Below are 20,591 nucleotides of genomic sequence, written 5' to 3' on the forward strand. Positions count from 1 at the left end.
GTCAATATTATGAGGCATGTGCATATATCAAAAATCACGATGTTCTTCAAGTGGGAAAATGAGGAACCAACCTGCACCTCCCGTTTCCCTTCCTTGCACCTAACAATCACCTGGGGCTTCTGGTTCCCACCTGGGCAGGACCCACCTGCTGTCCCCAAGCTCACAAGCACAGGGCAGGGTGGTACAGTGACCCCCACTGTTCTTGAGATAATGGACACTTGGGGAGGCATCTAGCCCCAGACCAGACAGCTGGCAATAAGTGGTCAGATGTCAGAACATGGATTTTCCTGAAAAATGGAGGGGAGGAGGCTGGCAAGGGAGAGAGGCCAGCCAACCCCTGGGACCCCTCTGGAACTCATCCCAGACAGACGGTTACTGGCATCCCACGCCTGAGCATCCCTGCTTCCTCGCACTCCCCGCGGCCTCCTCTTCCAGAGGATGTAGGATGTCTGACTTTCTGGTTGTCCCTTCAACATGATTTCTGTGCAGATTTCAGTCCATGCTGTGCTCATCCTGGGGCATAAGCTAAAGGAGCTTTTTGAAATCAACTTTGGCTTATTTTGGAAACCAAAATAAGCCCCATTGGGTCCCTTCTCTCTAACCTTGAAATTGCAAAGATTGACAGCACCCTCTGAAATGGTACTCTCTCCACTGGCGTGATTTTTGAAAGCTGTGCTGTCCTTCTTTTTATGATATCCCACCTGCAAACCACACCTGCTTGTCTCGTTTTATTTCCTAAGAAGTCAAAAGCTTCCAAATAACTGTAAATGACCCATGCTATAATCAAATGGTGCCTTTCATTTCTTGCCTCCAATAAATATTTCTTGACTAACAATGCTACTGAGTTGTCTTTTTAATTTGTCAAATTTATTAGTTTAATAAATTTAGCTTGCACCAGGGTCTGGAGGTGCTATGGGGGAACCAGGGAAGGGTCTCTCCCCTTTTAACCCAATGTCAACTTTGGAGATACACATGAAGCCATTATTTGTCCTCAGCAAAATGGCAGCCCAGGGCCAAATCTGCAACAGGGTGCATCATTAACTTAAAATATCAGGATATTGTGCACAAAAATGCATTTCCTCTTCCTTTTAAAAACAGAAGTCTCACCCAGACTGGGCCCCTTCAATCCTGAGACGTCTCGGAAGCCAGGTTTTAGGTGTCAGCACTGACAGGGCCACGGGGGGTGGAACTGGTGATCCACACTGAGCTTTACGGATTGAAATAATTTCAAGCTCCATTAAATAACTATTCATCTTTGCTTGGTAATGTGCAGATTATTCTGGCTAAATACATCCGTTACCAGGAACTGGTCTGCTTCAAGAATTCTGTGTACAAGAGCCAGATGAGACCTTCTCTTTATTGTGAAGATTTTAAAGCTACTGGGGGGAAAATGGTTCTGTGGCTAAGAATGATGCAAATCCTGATATTTTAACTTTAAGCAAGATGCTGAGCTATTGCAATATTCAATTATCTAAATGCGACAATGTTACAAGGCAAATGTTCCCAGGTCTGACATATTAATCTACTTGACATTCAACAAATGACACTGTGTTTTTATAGAGTGGTAGCCCTTTGAGAAGGCCAGGATGCCTGTCATTCAGCCTGGCCCCTGTCTGCCCTGACTACCTCCATTAATGCACTTATTATTGATATAAAGGAGACACATTTAAATGCTTCAAGAAGAGAAAGCACCTGCAGCCTTCAAAAGGGACTGCTCAAGGTCAGAGATGTGCAAAGAAGGAGAAATCCGCTGCTCCTTTTACTCTGCCTTGAATAGATGGACTCGGGGACATGCCCAGAATTGGTGCATATTCAATAAAATTCCAGCCCGTGGTTGCTTCTCAGCTAGGTCTTCTCTTTTAATCTGCCCTTATGACAACAGAGGAGTAAAGGTAATGTGTCCTGTACTGGGTGTCCCCAGAGCCACCTGTATACCACACATCAAAGCCTCTGTCTCAGCTCCCAAGTGGAGCACAACAAGGAGTGCATCTGTGATCTGTCATCATAGTATATACAGGAACAGCTAACTGTATGGAGTGCTCAGTGTGGTCGGGCCTGACCCCACCAACAGAACACAGCTCATCCACTTACACTCCCCAAAACCCCAGGAAACGCTGCTCTTATTACCCTTGCTACTGATTAACCCATTACTTTGACTACTCATTTCACCAAATGAGGCTACAAGAAGTTAATTTTCTCCAAATCAAATAGTGTATGATTTTAGATCTAGGGAACTAAGCATGTGTAGTACCTGGTCCCCATCATCAACCATGTCTGGGAGACACAGTGAATGTCCCCCTGTCAGGCCTTGTCACAGTGGCAGTCTCAGCCACAATTCAACTTCAGCTGCATGAGAAATATCTGAGAATCTGGGCAACTGAGCCCAGGATGGAGAGCAGAGGGTCATTCTTGGCCATTAAACTTTGAGCAACTAGATGTAACTAGAAACTGCTAGCATCCCAGTTTTGAGAGGAGGATGTGGAGAGTTGATTTGTCCAGCATCAGAGAGTCACTAAAGGAGGAGGCAGGGAACAATTCCAGGCTCCTCCCATCCAACTGCCCTTCTTCTTCATCCAGGTGCATCCAGGCTACTTATCCTCACAAAACATTTGCATATCCTCTCTCAAATGCAAGCCATGTACCTTCAAGACTGTCAGCAGTGAAGCATGTAACACGGGCAGGTACATGAAAACATACACATATGCATGCATTTTGAAATGTGGTCCTGTTAACCCATCCTTATAATTCATTTTTATCATGTTTATTCATTCAAGAAACTATAAAATCATCTCAGTGACTGCCCTCCATCTGTCTCCAACCAGCTTCATGGTTTAAACTAACTTGGAAAACCCCCGTGCATCACACTGGCTTTGATCTTCAAAGGCCATGCCTCTTTACTCACAGAATAAGGGATGAATGCTGCACCATGAAGTGACAAAGAGCACAGACCAGCTGGATGGCCTGCTCCAGAGCTATTGCTCTGCCTCTGAGACTTTAGGCATGTTCCGTTTTTCCTGTAGCATCAACTACATGGAGATATCATTCACCAAGTCTTCCCTCTTAAGGTGCACATGTCAGTGGTGTTTCGCAGGCACAGAGTTGTACAATGAGCGGTACTCATGACAGATGTTTTTCATAGCTACCCCCAAAACCCTGTGCCCATCAGCAGCCCCGCCCATGCCCTGCTCCCCAAGCCCTGCCACCTGTGCTCTGTCTCTGCAGATGTGGTTATTTGAAGATTGTATGTAAATATAATAATATAACCTTTATAACTATGTCTAGCTGCATCTCAACATGACGTTTTCAAGGTCCCACTAACTAACTCATTCAACAAATATTTCTTGAGCACAGATACACGTCCTCCTTGATGAGGGAAGCAGTAGTGATGGAGGCTTAGGTTCTGGAACCCAGGGTATCATGATGAAGCAGGTATCAGGACTTCATTCCTTTTGATGGGTAAGTAATATTCCATCGTATGTATGCCTAGGTGACATGCTGTTTTTGCAGGGGTTAGCAGGCAGGCATTTGAGTGGTTTCCACTTCGGGCTGATATGAATCCTGCTCCTGTGAACATGTGTGCACCAGTTTTGTGCAGACTTCTATTTTCCATCCTGCCCAGGCATATTCCCAAGATGGCCCTGCAGGGTAGGGTGTGTTTCTCACATTTTCCCTGCCTCTAGGGTAGCCTACTTCATAAGGTTGTTGTGAAGATCAAGTGAGTTAAATCTGTAGGAAGAGTTTAGGACATTTTTTCCACAACAATCAACCTTGAACTGGGTCCTTGCACCACGGCCTGCCTTTGCCGTCCCTTCATGTTCTCCCAGTGACTTCCTATCATCACAGGCTGTGAGGGCCACCCAGTGACCCCTTGAACTCTCCAGCTGTCCCTTGTCTCCAGGTTTTGTTGTTTTCCCTTGGCCTGACACTCTTTCTCCCTGCTCTGTCCTTGGCTGGACTTTCTGATCCTTTAGGACACAGGCTAAATGTCTTCCTGATGGGCCGTGCCCCAAAACCCTGAGGAACACGGTCTCCTCCTCCTGCTCGCTGGCAGGTTCCCAGTGGTCTCTGTGACACTCTGTAAGGTCCTCTCTCCTGCTGATCCCCACCCACCCCACTGCAGCAGAGGCCCTGGGTTCCAGAACATAAGCCTCCGTCACTACTGCCTCCCTCATCAAGGAGGACGCGTGTCTGTGCTCAAGAAATATTGGTTGAATGAGTCAGTTAGTGGGAAAAAAATACTCCGAGTGACTACATAAAACTCTGTTGGATGTAAGTTCTTCTTTTCCTAGTTATTTCACGTTTGGTATTATTTTTTATGTTAACTCTCTTTTCCACCTATTAAAATATATTTTGGCTGGATTCATGCTGATAGCCTTACAGGTCATCATATAGACTTGGGGAGTGCACCCCACTCACGTTAGTGACTCAGGAAGAGGCACAAAAAAAGATAAAGAGTGCAAAACCATGCAACATGGCTGAGGGAAGCCATTAGCCCTGGGACAAGGTGGCCCTGAGACCTAAACACTCACCATAGCTCAGGAAGTGTCAGGTGCACCCACCAGGCCCCCTGGGGTTCTGAGAGAGAAGGGAGGTGGCCCCTCTAGGAAGGCAACGCCTTACTGATTACACCTTCACCTCCAGGCTGTCTCTGTAGTTCTGACACATCTGCCCTTGTCAGCTAACGAAGTCCAAAGTACATGAATTTCAGAAAAGATTCTGGAATGAACCCCACCCGCAAAACCTGTGCTTGCATTAAGAACTCTAGATGGGTATAAAATAGCTCCAATTGGCTTAGGCAGGAAAATGATGATTTACTCATGGAAATTAGAAATCTAAGGAAGTTCTGGAATTCAGTACGATTGTGGCCAGGTACGCAGGTAATGTCACCCGACACTCCTCCGTTCCTTTTTCTCATTTCTTGCTGGATGAGCACTGTTCTGGGGAGTGGGCACACAGCAATGAGCAGCCCCCTCATCAGGAAGCTGATGTTCCCACTGGGCCAGAGCGGGGCTGAGATTTTCCACTGTGCTGTTCTCCCTGTTGGCTTAACTTTAAAAAAAGAAAAGAAAAGAAAACAGGGATTGAACCCAGGAGCACTTAACCAATGAGCTACAAGCCCCATATTTTTTTAGTTTGAGGCCAGTCTCCCTAATGCTTAGGGCCTGGCTAAGTTGCTGAGGCTGGCCTCAAACTTGTGAACCTCCTGCCTCAGTCTCCTGAGCCACTGGGATTACAGGCGTGCACCACTATGCCTAGCTGTCTTAAGTAAAGTCTTCTCCACAAGATGGTTTCAAGAAATGCCAGGCTATGTCTCCCTGAAAAAAGGGTCTGTTTTGTCCCCACACAGATTCTGAGCATGCCTGACAGAGGATGAGGCTGGGCACATTCCCCTCCCCAAGATGGTTATGGTGGCCAGGAGGATGCATATTTAATTATTATAACTGGATAGCATTTAATTGTTAAATATTATTAATGATAATCAAATATCATATACTAATAACTTGTATTATAATCATTTAAAATATGATTATAATATTATCAGTGATTAATGTGAATAAATACTATTTGCATTAGTTTGACAGTGCCCTTCAAGTTCAATCATGTCTAAAAGGAAATTTGGTCAGAGGGTTTTTTTTTTCTTATTTGTTTATTCTTTAATAAAAAGGAGAATCATGGGTCACTTTGCAGAGGATTTAGCTCTCCAGTCCGCCTGGCCAGATAGTGCTCCTCAGCTCCTCCGTGTGCTCACACTGGAAAGAATCAACAATACTTCTGAAAATATCCAGACCTTTCGGTTTCCGTGGATAGGAAGTAAAATACCAAAAAATAACAAAAAAATAACAAAATACCAAAAAGAAGACTTGATTTATCAAAAGTAAGAAAAATGCCAAATAAAGGGGTGCTGAAAGCAGAACATCCAACTGGGCAAATTTGCACAGAGGAGAAAGAACACGAAGCAGGTGTCGTCAGGTTAGCAAAGCCTCGGGCTCTGCCCGGTCCCCTCCCTGTCGGCCAGGCCCAGGACTGCGTCTGCCAGGCTGTCTGGAGCCAGCCTCTCCTGTGCTCCTCCTGCCTGGCTGTCCTCAGCTCCCACTGGCTGATGGCTGGGGAGAGGCTCTGGCCTGTCACCACCTGGGGCTCATGGGGCTCAGTGGGCGGCAGGCTCCAGGGCAGCTCTCAAGTGTGGTCCCCAGGGTCTTGGCTGCCTTGAACTCCTCATGGCTGACCTGGATGCTGCTGCCTGTCTCTGGGTTTGCAGGACAGCCTCACGGTGGCTGTCCACAGGATGCACTGCAAACAGCTGGGACCAGGGATCCCTGTCTATCAGCCTGTGATCATTTTACCTGCGGCACCGAAACAGGGACCAAAGTAGGTGGAGTCTTACAGATTGGTGGCTTCTGTTCCTTTAAGAGGGCCCTAGAAGTAACTAGAACCCTCATTTGGACTGCGCCTCACATGGTGGCTCCATCAGCCAGGAAGTCCCCTCTCCAGCCTCTTCTCATCCTCCCACCTCTTTCCTTCAGAACAAAACCACTGCCTGCCGTTGCAGCCCGGGTCCATTTACAATTCCTGACCAGACTTTTCACACTGAAGACTGAGCACCATGAGGGGGACCTGGTCTCTTTTGGCCGCTGTGGACCCACAGCCCTGAAGACTGCCGGCCCTGGGAGCATGGGTCCCCCTGCAGGCTGGGTGCCCCACAGCTGGCCTGCTGGCTCCTGGTCTGCTGATGTCACCCACGGGGGCAGAGGTGCAGGCTGCTCTCAGCAGGTCTTCTCCCCACGAGGAATATTGGGGTGCAATAAGACAAGGACAACAGCCGCCACAATGCACTAGTGCCACCATGCTGGCCAGCGTGAAGGCGCTGAGTCACCTGCTCTGAGATCCGTTGCCTTTACCTGGGGAACCAGGGAACAAATAAAATTATGCTGATGAGGACGATGAAAGTAATTCCTATTCCCTGTTCTTTCTTTCAAAAGTAGTGTCACTGTCAATCTTCATGAGGTCAAGTGTGACACCACAGGGTGGATAGCTTTATGTCTGTATGTTTGAGAGGCAGACAGAGGCAGAGGCTACAGCTGAATCCTCCTCCCACAATTGGCCAGGTTCCTCGGGCTTCAGGTCCCTCAGTTATGAGCTGAGGATGGCAACAGTCCCTACTCCACAGAATCACTGTGTCATCCTAGCAGTGAGGTGTGTAAGGTGCGTGACACACTGAGACCTAGTGTACTGGTGTTGCGTGAATATGTACTATAAATGTTGTCATTTAATGCTGAGTCTTAAGGCTCTATGCTAATGAATGGGTTTTCCTCTTTTTCAATATAAATACTAACTATATGTGGAATAAGTTTTAGAGGGGTGAATTTCAAATATTTTGACCAGAATTCAGAGAAATAGATTTTATGTGAGCATGCACACATGATTCAAGTGAAATCCACAAAGCTACATTCCTCTCATCACCTGCAGCGGGCTCAGAAGCATTCTGTTCTACTCCATTGGTTCTTATCTATTCTTTCTATTCTGTTCTATTCTACCTGCCCCATCTCAGTGCCTTTCCTGGCATTTAATATTTTTAAACATTGGATCGGATCTCATTCTTGCCACAAAAGCACCTTGCCGCTTGTCAAACACTTCGGGAGGCGATGCCCGCCCTGGTGCTTCATGGCCAGCACAGTGCCTATGGCAGGTGCTGCTGCCTGAGGAGTCCAGAAAGAGCCTTGTCTGGCATCTGGCACACCATCACCTTCCTCTGATCCCTTCCCTCCAGCGAACTGCATGATGAAATCGTCTCTAGAAAAACGCCGCCCAGGGAGCTTGCCTTCTGGAGCCTTGGAAGAGGGTCCTGTCTCATTAATAATGCAGCAGCAAGAAGAGCTCCAGAATTACACAGCACAAAGGAGGCGGGAGCTCTCACACAGATCTTCACTAAGATTTACGATGAACCACAGATGAGCAAAAGACCTGAACAGATTCAGTGGGACCAATAAGAGTTTGTTAACTAATGAGCTGATGTTTCCCGGATCCTAATGCCACTCATCCCTACCATGACCTCACCCCGGAAAAAGGAAAGACAGAAAGAAAGGGAGCCCCACTTGGGGTGTGGTATGCAAGGGCTCCCAGGAGCCGGCAGTGGGGAGGTCACAGCCACCAGTTCATCCCTCGCCTGTAGTGTTCCAGGGGACAGTTACACTGACTATCTCCTTCCTGTGAGGTCCCCATTTGACTCCTCTACTGCAGTGACATGGTAAGCAGCACCCCACTGGTCAATGAGAATGTGAGCTCTAAAATCCTTGAACTCCTTATTTTTTTTTTCTCATCTGCTACAAACTTTCCTATAAACACTGTCCCAGGTGATTGGGCAAATACTTGAGCCTTGAAATGAAATCTTGGAGTATTCAGTATCTCACAGACCAAATCATCAAAAACCGTGTGATAAACTTTAGCCTTTGGTATTTCACAATTGCCATACTTTTACTATACACGTTGTTTTCACAGTTTATCTCCTAAGTTATTTGTGTAAACTTTTTGAAAATTACAGAAACCTCTCAATCAGACAATAGGGCTGAGGTGTTGTGCTACATGTTGCATGTAACATGTACACATATACAAAAATTCTGGTCTCCTTTATTTTCCAAATTATTTTCTTTTAAAACTATTTCTGCCAGAGAATATACTATTTGACTATTCTTTAGAAAACACCATTGGTAAGTGGGATATTCCAAGAACCCATCACACAAACATCATTCTTGCAAAATTATTAAAAATAAAATTCACCGTGATGTTCATTCATCGGTCATCAATATGTGGGCCAAGGACACAAAATGAAAAATGAAGAAATGATAATAATAGAGGGGCCCAAAGTAGTCTTATGGAGTTTCTCTGGGTTCTTGCCCCCAGTGTCTGTCCCTGCCTCTGTCCCCACCCTCCAACATGGATGTGCATGTCAGATGGACGTGCCCAACAGAAAACGTGGACCATCTGCATGCCTGTCTGCACACGTGCACACATGTGTGTTTCTATCTAGATGTTCAGCTGGCTTTCCTCACAGGTTGTGGGGAACTCCTTAATTTCCATTTGATTTTAAACATACTTCAAACCAACGTGTCATGAGATCAAGGCTACAACTTATTCCTGAAAATACACTTTTATTCATTTAGTGATTCCCAAAGCATCCTGAAAGACTCATCCTTCTGTTATCTGTCATTTTGTTCCACTTATTTTAAGTAATGCCTGCCCAAAAAGGAGGATGGGTGAAATGTATAAATCAGAACCTGGTTCGCATCTGCCATGTGGGTGCCAGATGGCACCAAGGAGAGGGCCCCAGGGAGTTCTAGGTCCCAAGGTGCACCAGGTGCTTCTAAGCTCTTCACCAGATTTCACGGAGATGGTATTAAACCAGATAAGAAGTAGAAAAATAAGTATTCTCATCTAACAGAAAAACAAATGAATAAAAGGAGAGAGAGCTACATTCCAACTAACTATCAATTAGGAGAATTCTGCCTTAACTTAGTACTCAAAAAGACGGTTCAAGAATGTGATAGTTAAAAATACCCATAACTTGTAACTCTATACAGACTGAATTACAGGTTTTACTTTTTAATATAGTGAAATTGAAGTAGATGTATCTAGCCTGCACAGGTTAGAAGTATCTAATCTCAAGTCCATTTCCCCCTCTGGAATATCTGTATATATTTGTATTTTATACCCACTGAGTTTAAAAGGAGCTATTAAGAGACAGTTGATAGACAATAAGCTGCATATATTTCACTCACTAAAGTATACAGTTTGACAAAATGTGATGTGCATATACATCCATAACCTCATCAAAATTATCACATCCTTCTCCATTCCTCATGACCGCTCATGATCGATCTATTCCTCCATATCTGTCCCTAAGGAAGCACAGATATGTTCTCTAGAGGTGCACACTGAGCTTTCTATAAACTAATATAAATGGAAATGTATTGGAGGTTTTCCTTTTTTTCTAGCTTCTTTCACTCAGCATAGTAACTTTGAAATGCATCCACATTTTTGGGTGTGTAGACAGTTCAAGCAGTGTTTAATTATGAAGGTACTCCACGGAGCATTCATCTGTTCACCCACTGGTGGTCATTATTCTTTAAATAAAAACTTTTACCTTCTACCTTCCTTTAATGTGAAAGTTACTTCAACTATAGTTAAAGTGAGTTTGTTTTAAATAGCACAGAATCAGGTCTTTAAAAAAAAAAAGTTTACTACACCAACTTCTCCTTTGAATTGATGTATTTAGACCATTTACATTTAATGTAATTGTTAACATTGATGCTTATATCTGCCATTTTACCTTATTTTATTGTTTTCTCTCTATTCTTTCTAGTTTTAAATTCTGTTTACATGTTTTTCTTTCCTATGGACTTTTTTTTTACAATTCCCTTTTATCTATAGTGTTTTTGAAAGTATATAATTTTAGTTATTTTGTGTGCCTATATCTATACAAGTAGGTATAGAGACACACACACACACACACACACACACACACACACACTACAGTATATTTTGCCATATTTTACTAGTTTGAATGGAATGTAGAATTCTTACATCCCTCTACTCATTATCTAGCATACTTCCTCTGTATACCTTGAGAACCACATTAGACTTGCAGTAATTTGGGCTTCAATATTTAAATGTAATTTAGAAAGCTCAAGAGAAGGGACGTGCACTGTGTCTGCCTATGATTTTACCCATTCTGTTGGTCTTTTTCCCCCTCTGGTTCTGCAAGATTCCTTCTTTTGCCATTTCTTTTCTGCTTAGAGAACTTCCTTTAGCTCTTGTCTCAGGATAGTTCCACTGGTGAAGAATGCATCTCGTTGTCCTTATCTAAGAACGTCTGGACTTTCCCTTCGACCGTGAAGGTTATTTTCTCTGGGTAAAGAGTTCTGACTGGGTAGTGATTTTTTTTCAGGACATAAAAATGCTGTGCCACTTTCTTTTGGCTTCAGTGGCTTCTGAGAGAAATCTGCCACCATTCGAATGGTCCTTCCCAGAGGTAAAGTGCTTTTTCTCTCTCACCCTTTTCCAGATTTTCTTTCTCTCCGTTCTGTTGAGTTCTCAAAAATTTGAGTATTGTTATCTTGCAGTGTATTTATTTGATTTTTTTTCCTCCTTGGGGCTTTCTCTTCCTCTTGAGTCTATAGTTTTATGTTTTGTTTATTCAAATTTGGGGGAATTTCAGCCATTATTTATTTGAATGCTTTCAAAACTCCATCCTCTTTCTGATTTCTATCTGACATGGGATATTAGATATTCTATTACTGGTTCCTGAACCTGTATCTTTTTTTTTTTCAGTATGTTTTATCCTCTCTGAGCTCTGTTCAGATTGGGTCATTTCTACTGTTCTAGCCTCAGTTTCAATGATCCTTTCCCTGTCCCCTCTATTCTGCTACTGAATGCATCTCTTAATTTATTTCTGCCATTTTTTAATTTTTTTTAAATTTTTTGATCCTAAAGTTTATCTGGTTCTTCTTTATATCTTCCACCTTTTGCTTGTTTTAAGCACATTCATAATTGGTCTTTGAAGTGTTTTCATGATGCCAACTTTAGGATCCTGGTCAGAGAATTCTCACATCTGTGCCGTCTTGCCATTGGTATTTGCCTCTTCTCATTCAAGTGGAGACTTTCCTGATTCTGATGTGACATGTGATTTTCAACCTTGACATGTTTGTTATTGTGCTAAAGACATTGCTTAATTCCTCTATTTCCGTTGGTTGCATTGGTACCACTCTTGTGGGAGATGAGAGGCACAGCCCATTTCTACCTGATGGAGGAGGAAGTCCAGCTTTCTCACTGCAAGCTCATCACTGGGCAGGGTTCAAGCTGCCCACTGCACTTCCACTAGGAACACCCTCAACTGAGGGGCAGAGATGCCTCTTATAGCTTCACAAGTCCCCAGTGGTGCTGTGCTGTGGGATGGTGTTGTCATTTCTGAGCAGGGCTATATTGCTTCCACCGCACTAGCTGTGTCTGGCACCAACTCACTGGGAAGGGAAAGTGCCTTGTTACCTCCAGACAGGGGGAAAGTCCAAATACCCAGATGGTCTCCATTGACACTCTGGGATTGCAGGCTCTTGTTACCACTGAGTAGGATGACAGCCCCAGCTTCCCTCTGACTTACCCGTGGACAACACAACTGGGCTACTTCATCATGGACTGGTGAGAGTAGAAGTCTAGGCTTCCCCCTCAGATTTTGCTGGTAAGGCCACAGTTTTCTGTATAGTGACCAGAGTTGAAAAGTTTTATCTTGGTAAGCCTCCCCTTCCTGTTCTTTGGAGGGATGGAGCAGGCTATGTGGGAGTTGTCTTTCTTTGTGTCTGTTGGTGTTTCCATACAACCAGTCTCTCTAGCACCCAGTTCAGCATACAGAAGGCAGAGAGAAATCCCTGTGAACTCAGCTCATGCTATTCCTTGGGTCTCCCAGTCCCTAGATGGTCTCCTTTATCTTCTGTTTTCTTCTCTTTGTGTTTTTCAACATTCACTTTTCTAACTAAGAGGAATAAGGAAGTACATCTATCTAGCACTCTCAAGTGGAAGTTGTCTATTCCCTCTTAAAGTACTCACTTTTTACAGTCATAAGTGTCTAAAATAATTTTAATTACAACCCAAACCTTTAATTCATAAGTTAGGGAAAGGGAAAAGTTGTAAATAATAGACCTCAGCAAAAACAAAGGAAGGAAGGAAGGAAGGAAGGAAGGAAGGAAGGAAGGAAAAGAAGGAAGGAAGTGATTGCATATGGAATCACAAAGGAGGCTTCCCATCTGGGGATGGGGATTGGGAGTCTTCATTCCATGGAACAACAGAGCTACTGGTTAAAATGCTAGCTGCTGCCTTTGAGAACTTGGTCCACAAGCCCTCGGTGGTTAAGCTTGAAGGACATGACATTTAACCATCAGGATATGAGCATTCCCAGTCCCTCTGGCAGCTTTAACAATGGGCCACACACTGCAGACATGGGCATGGCCCAAGGTTCTCATCTGGGCACAGGAGGTGCATGAATGTCCATCAGTAACTCTGGAAGTCACATTGAGCTGCACCTGGAGTGTGGGCCACCTGGAGTCTCCTGTCACCATGCCCCAAGCCACTGCAGTGGCTCAATTCACCCCATTATATCAACTTCTAAAATCCATGGCTATCAAGGAAAGTGGACGTCCTGAGCAGATGGAATAGGAATAGTTGGGAGGAACAAGGTGATTTAGGGGCCAGCCCCAACTCTCTGAGACTCTCCCTTGTTTTTTACTCTGTGCCCCCAGCCATACCAATGGGAGAATGCTTCTTCCCATGTTCCAGCCCATGTAGCCAGAACATGGGACAGATTTCTGCAACAGATTAGAGCTCAAATCCTCCTGCCTGTTATGTTTAGTCCACGCTCAGAGCACTGGATTAGTTGGAGGTCTGGGTAGTTGGAGAAATCATGGGATTACAGAGACCCCTGGTGACTCATCCCAGCTGTAACATTTATCAATCCCAAGGATTCATATAGGAGGGCCCCATAATTTCTGAGGCTCTGAGGATTTGCCAGAATGGGTCACAGCAGCAACAGAAAGGAGATGTGATTGGCAATTGAAGAGGCCTGGGGATTTGGGGTTCCCCAACTGCTCTTCCTCTCCCCAGAGTTGCTAAGCACAGTGTCCTTCTCAGGACCAGGAACACTTGGCTCTACTAGGGTATATAAACACGGGAGTCCAGCAATCTCAGGGCACCCATTGTTTACCACTGTAGCCCAACAAACAACATTGGTGTGTACCCCAGCAGGAGAACCTAGATGCTCACAAACACACCAATTAACAAAAGGGATCCCATTCCTAAGGGACAGGAATCAACCAGCTCAAGAGTCCACGACCAGCCGTGCATCTCCAACCACCTGCTACAAGCCAGGTCAACAGCAGGAGGTGGTGTGCAATTTAGGTGGAGAGAGGAACCCAGAGAAAGGGAGAAGGCCAAAGAGAGAGAGGGAAAGAGAGGGAGAATTGGAACCGAACAAATTACTACAATATTTTTTGTGACCTCTTACTTTTACTGGTGGGATGAGTATTTATTATGCAATCAGGACAGCTCTGTGGCCATAATTACTTTCTCATGTGTCCTGATGGACATAACACAACTTTTCTCTGTTGCTTTTAAAATTAGTGCCATCTTCAGTTAGTCTGGGTCTTGGTTTCTCATTCTATAAAGAATGAGATGTATAACATGGCCTCAAATGAATTGTGAGTAAAGCCGTCTTCACTGGGTTGTGGTTACCTTGGGTCAGATTACAGAAGTAGGTGTCCTTCAGGGAATCCCAGGGCGACCTGCCCTCTCCAGCTCTCTGGGTATGTTCCAGGGCTTTGCTCTGTGAAGGGAAGGGAGCACTTGTGAGCTGCCTGCCCTGGACCAGGAACCAAAATCTAATTTCAAAGTCCCAGACCCATAGACGGTGCTGCCGCTCCTGCTCAGCTGTCCTGTGTCCACCCTCTCAGAGCCCTGACAACCCCCAGCACCTCTGCCTCTACAGCTTCACCTGAGAGCTGCCCACTCACAGTTTCTCTGTCTGTGTGGCTGGCTGGACATGCTGGGGACCAAATGCCCATGAGAGGGAGCCATGAGAGGGAGTCACTGTCCTGGGCCTCCGAGCCTCAAGGACTCAGCGTCCTGATGTCTGCTTTCCAGTGGGTCTGAGCACCAGGTCTGAGGTGGCAGGAGGTTTGTCTGCCTCCCCTTCTCACCCTGTTCCACAAGTCTGCTGTCTGAGGTCTGTCCTCCCAGATCAACACCTGCACCCCAGTCCTTGCTCTGCTTCTGGGGAGCCCCTCTAAGACAGCCACATCCTGAGGACACCAGAGTTGTAGATTCAGCGTGGCCAGGAGGTGATGATTGCTGAGCACCACATGAAGGAAGGCAAGACAGAGGGGACACTGGAGGAAGGGAGTCAGAGACATTGCAAGTTTGGGCTCTTTAAAGAAAAGTTAAATTATCGGGTTCATGAATGTTCCCAGCTTTGTCCAAGTCAGGACATGGTGTTTATCCTTGGCCAGGCTCCCCCATATTCTCAGAGAACTCAGACCAAGCTCAGTCCCCTACTTCCCAGCAGTCCACTGGATGGATAGATATTCTTGGGAGTCGAGCAGGTAGTCGGATTTTTTCAAATGCTGGGCGGATGTTGGGCCATAGGACTGTCTTTCCCTGTGGGTCTTCTGTCAGTGTGAGGAGTGGGACGATGACTTTTTAAAGCTATCAGTGGCTAGAATCCTGTAGGAATTCTGGAGCTTGGATCTAGGTCCTTAGATCAGGTCAGCAGGAGATGCCACCGTCTCCCTGTGTCAGTGAGTCCCCGAAACCTGAAGACAAGCTTCCCTTCGTGGATGCACATTTTAGAGTGAGATGTCCTGGGCCACCCACCTACGTACGGATCCTGGCATCTCTGCTCACGCAGCAAGTGGCTTTGTGCAGACGACGTGTTTGTGCGTCCTCCCTTGTTTCCCCTCCTGACTTCTTGTGTCCCCAGAGCCGTCATTTGTTCTCACTCCTGAGTCATCAGTGATGCACCTTTCATTCCTTTGCATCTCCTGACCACACTTCTGGGAAGCCCACTGGACCCCACGTAGTGGAAACACCCTCGGGTGGTAAAAGACTGGTCCGCAGCCATCACCGTCCGTCCGTGTGCCCAGCCACTCACCCACACCAACATGGGGCTCAGGGTCTGCACCCATTGTTTTCTCTACTTTCCATGTCTGTCTTGTGAAGACATTGTCCCTATTGGACAAAGAGCAAGAGCTGACGGATCTTAATAAATTACTGGTGGTCACAAAACCAGCGAGAGGCAGCACTGAGAGCGGCATCAGCAGCCATCCAACACCCCAGCCAGTGCTTCTGGCCGCAGTCCCCGCTCTCCTAGAGCACGCTTTGTGCATGCCCTTTACTTTCTTGCTCTTCTGTGTTTCTTATGAAAGCTCACAGTGCAAAGTCGGTTTCAACTGAAAGATGAATTTAAAGTGGAGCTATCAACCCCACAGGAACAGGCAATAGCTTAAATACTAAGAACCCAGAACTTCAAACTGCCCCAGAAAAAGCCAAGTGAACACAGATAAACAAACAACATAACAGAGGGTCCAGGGCCCTGGCTGTGGGTTCAGGTGGACCTGGGCTGGAACCCAGCCCTGCCCCTCACTGGCTGTGTAACCAATGGCTTCTTACTCCACATCTCCAAGCCTCAGTTCCCCGGAGGAGCAGGGGAGCACGGGAGGCCTTAATGGTGTGGGGCCAAGAAGGACTCCGGTGTGAAGTGTGTCACAGAGCCAGCGGTGGGTGGCAAAGGATTAATAAGACAGAGCTGCTCTCAGGATTGTTGGGCCAGGATCAAGAAATCCAGAGAGTTGAACTAAACACACCACCAGCCAAAGAGCTCCCTTCAACAGACCCTCAAAGGGCTGAGAATAGATGCAGAGCAACCAGTGGCCCTGGGGCAGCCAGAGGTGAAGACGAAGAGGAAGCACTCAAGGAAGGTGATAATGGGCACCACAGGACCACAGGTGGCAGCAGGGAGGTCAGGGGGGCTTGGGCCCTTGTCCCCAGGGGCCAGCAGATCAGCACTGAGCTGCAGTCACCAGTGTGCACTGCCCACAGAGGGTCCTGATGGCGGCACCGGAGCAGAAGGGGACTCTACTTCCTCCCTCCAGGGGCTAATCCAGACACAGAGCACATCCTGGACGCCATTCCCGGTCACAGCGGCCCTGAAATGTGCTCCAGCAGGACTGAGTCTGGTTAGCCTCTGTGTGCTCCTGAGTCTGGGGGTGACCATAACAGACCCTCCCTCCCATGCTTGCGAGATTCCCAGAGATAAAGACTGCACCACACCTGGCCAGCTCTGGCCCAGGTGATCGCTCCATTAGTCTAGCCATCACAGCTAGTTCTGCTATCAATACTACAAAAAACACATTCAGTCTATGCAAATTTGCAAAATAGGGCACTAATGAAATCAAAGCCACACATAAAGAGTAAATATTTTGCAGGCATTAGATGATGTTTATGAAGAATTTGGACTAATATGGTAAATATTTATGTTTTTAGTTGGGTGAAAAAAACAGCATAAAATATGTTCAAGAGAAAATATAAAAATGTGCAGAAAAAATAGACTGACATATTCATAAGCTTCACTTTCATTTGGATATTTTCCTTTATTTTGCTGTATGTTGTTTTCTGCATTTTGGGGAAAGTTCCTATGATTAGTATCATTTTATATTGATTAAGGGAATTTATATTCTGAAAAGAAAAAAAGACTGTAGTTTCTAACCATATCTACATGATGAAGAATGCATTCCACGTGGGGACATTGTGGCCTTTGAAATTTTTCCCCAGGAGTGTGAGGAAGTCATTAGTGCAAGGTGCCATATGCACAACCCTGACCTTAGGCTGAAAGATAACATCCCAGGTGCAAGTCCAATGTCGCCCCTATGTCACTCTGAAGAACCAGGGACAAGATATCTACATAAACATACTTTGATGACACCATTATACAAGTAACAGGGCTTTAGGGAGGAGCCCTGGCACAAATCATTTGCAGTCAGCATTTTTAAACAGAAAAAGAAAATGGGTAGCATGCAGCTACTGACAAATGTATATAAAGAATTACCCCTCGTCCTCTTTGGCACTGACTTTGCCCAAGTGACATCTCAGCTCCAATCAGCAAGATTAATAGAGAGAGAGCAGAGGACAGAGCGCCAGCCTTCAGTTTAGAAAAGTAAACTAGGAGTGTCTCTCACCCCTTAGCAGAGACAGAGGCCACCAGTCCACAGACCACAGTGGTAATTTCAAATTGAGTTACAAACGAGGAGAGCCCTGTAAACCTGTACCACACACCTTCCTTCATGGGGTGGAGAAGCAAGGTCGATCACACATACATAAAATCCCAGGCCAGTTGGATTTGTGACTACTTGACGCTGGAGTTTGCACTTCTGAGCAATGAATGAGACCATGTTCGCCACCTAGAGTAGCTGTATTGGCAGCCTTATCTCAGATTAACAAAGGCCGTCCCTGGGATAGGGGACAGGCACATGGGTGGTGGGAACCTTAGGTTGGGGAATGGTTCTGTAGACCTGGCCCACCCTGCTGACCCCCACCTGCTTTCACTGTTGAGAAGCAATTTACCTGCAGCCCTGCCTGCCAAAGTCCACAGGCCGTGTCCCATTTCTCACCAAACCACCTGTTATCTGTAGGAGAAATGGAGGCTCTGAAATGCTAATGTGGAGAACACTAGTTCCCCTGGAGGGTGGCAACTTTTGTGACCCTCACACCAACCAGATCCTGGAACTCAGGAAGATAAGGATAATTTCCTTTAAAATCTGCAAGATTCCAAGTGACCTAGAGGTGTTACAGCAGTGGGGACTTGAAAGTCTGATGTCATCCTGCTGTCAATCAAAAGTCAAGAGCTAAACCTCAGTAGAACCCTCTGGACACGTCCCTGGCCCCCAGTAAAGCTAAAGGGCAGCAGAGGCATGCTGTCCCTCTCCTTTCAGAGGGGACCCACTGTCCCCCTTGAGAGTGTCCCTTTTCCCTTTTCCTGTCCCATCTAATGAACTCTTGCATTTTACTCTGAGGGACATATCTGCGATCCTTCTGACTTGATCACGAGAATCAGGTTTGAAGGGGGCTGTCATGCTGCCTCTGTCTCCCAGAAGGCCCAGTCCTGTCCTGTAATCCCTGGAGCTGGAAGGCAAGCTCCGGCTGAAGCTGTGGAACAGGAGAATTGGAGCTGTGGGGGCCAAGCTCCTGGGGGTGGCTGGCGAGCACAGAGCTGGGGATTGGACCTGCACCAGGGATGCAGCCATATGAGGTGGAAATGATCACCCAGTTTCAGACAGAAAACCCGAACCTTAATGTAGTCATTCAATAATGGTACAGCAATCAAAATCAGGTTATAATCCAGGTCATCTCAATCTAAAGCTCTTACCTGCAAGTACAAGACATATCTAGACCTTTTCTGAAATATGGCTTTTACGTCAAAACCTAACAATCACCATTTCTGCATGGGCTGGCCCAACTGGAAGCCGCATTCCAAACAGTAGTTCTCTGGGTTTGAGCTGATAGAGCTGAGCAAACTCATCGGGGAGATCTAGTCCCTTTCTTACAGACCAAGTTCTGTGGGGTGAAGGTGTAGCAGGCCCATGTTCCCCCTCTGCCCACAGGGCCAGCAGGGGTGGGAGCTCCCAGCCACCTGCCAACCGTGGGTGCTTCCCAGTCCCTGGACCCTGCTGCAGGAGTCCTCCATGCTGCCAAACATAGAGCATGAGAGGCCGACGTGAAAAACCTCACAGGACTGTGGGAGCTATGTCACTAACCAACCTCCATCAAGGAGCAAGATGGGAAACCACACTGCAGGCAATGGGCCTTCTATCAATCACTCCTAAACCCTCTCTTGGCACCAGGAACTGGGCTCCAAGCTTGTTTTCCAACACAGGTCCTAGGATGATCCCACTCGGCAGTGAGGAATAACACTGGTATTATTTCCACATCCCAGGAAAGTAAAATCTGTTTATTCTCTATATTTCTGTTATCTCTTAAGCTTTGTCTATATTGTCACTTCAGACGTATTTTATTTAGCACAAGCAATGAACTTGGCTATGGTTTTGGTGTTGTTGTCATTTAGTGCAGGCTAATTGGTCAGCATTCTGTAACCACCACCAGGACTCCAGGAAGCTTGTTACCTGGACTGGTTTCAGGACCTGCAAATCCAGCCATGAAGAAAACACCATCACACAAAATGCAGGACAGTGAAGGACGCAGCCCCTTGGATGAGAGAGACCCAACGCCGCGTGGTGAGGAACCGACGATGCTCATTGGCCCTGACCTCAACAGTGGACATTCAGAACACCCATCTTTAACCAGCATGTTTAATGAGCAGCGCAGGTAAGAGGGTGGTGGGGGGTCAGTGGCTCCAGTGTGACTGACAAGGAGGTAGGGACAAGGCAGCAGGAGTGTGGGGACATGCACGGCATTCCTGAACAGGGAGCAAAAAATCATGCATTTTATCCCCCCACCCCACCCCACCTCAGTCCACACTTGCACAGTCTCTCTCTCTCTCTCTCTCTCTCTCTCTCTCTCTTTCCGTTCTTGTTCACTCATACCCAACAGCCCTTGGCAAACATACCCTCTCCACAAAGGAAGGTTCATCCACAGGTGGTGCACTCCATTCACCTCCTCACACTGTGCCCAGCTCTGAGCATGGACATATACTGCTCATCTAATTCTCCCAACAAAACCACAGAGCAAGGAATTCCATTATGGCGGGTGTCTTAGCTTCCTGCGGCCTCTATTTAATACAAGAAATTCCTGCAATCCAAGCAGACCAAATGCACATGTTGAAGTCAAGGATTCGGCAGACTTCACACAATTCACACCTGCTTCTCGGGCTGGTGTGTCAATATCCTGGGGTACCGCTCGGCCTCGTGCCCTGCTGTCGGCACCCCATCACAACCACTTCCCATCACCAGTCACACTCCTAGTCGTCTCCACAGGCAAAGAGCCACACTCTCACAGAGGGGGCCTCTATCAGAGAAGCAGATGAGCTTGCTAATGAAGGGGGTGAA

Source organism: Urocitellus parryii, chromosome 3 (assembly GCF_045843805.1).
Source record: "Urocitellus parryii isolate mUroPar1 chromosome 3, mUroPar1.hap1, whole genome shotgun sequence".
NCBI classification, from domain to species: Eukaryota; Metazoa; Chordata; class Mammalia; order Rodentia; family Sciuridae; genus Urocitellus; species Urocitellus parryii.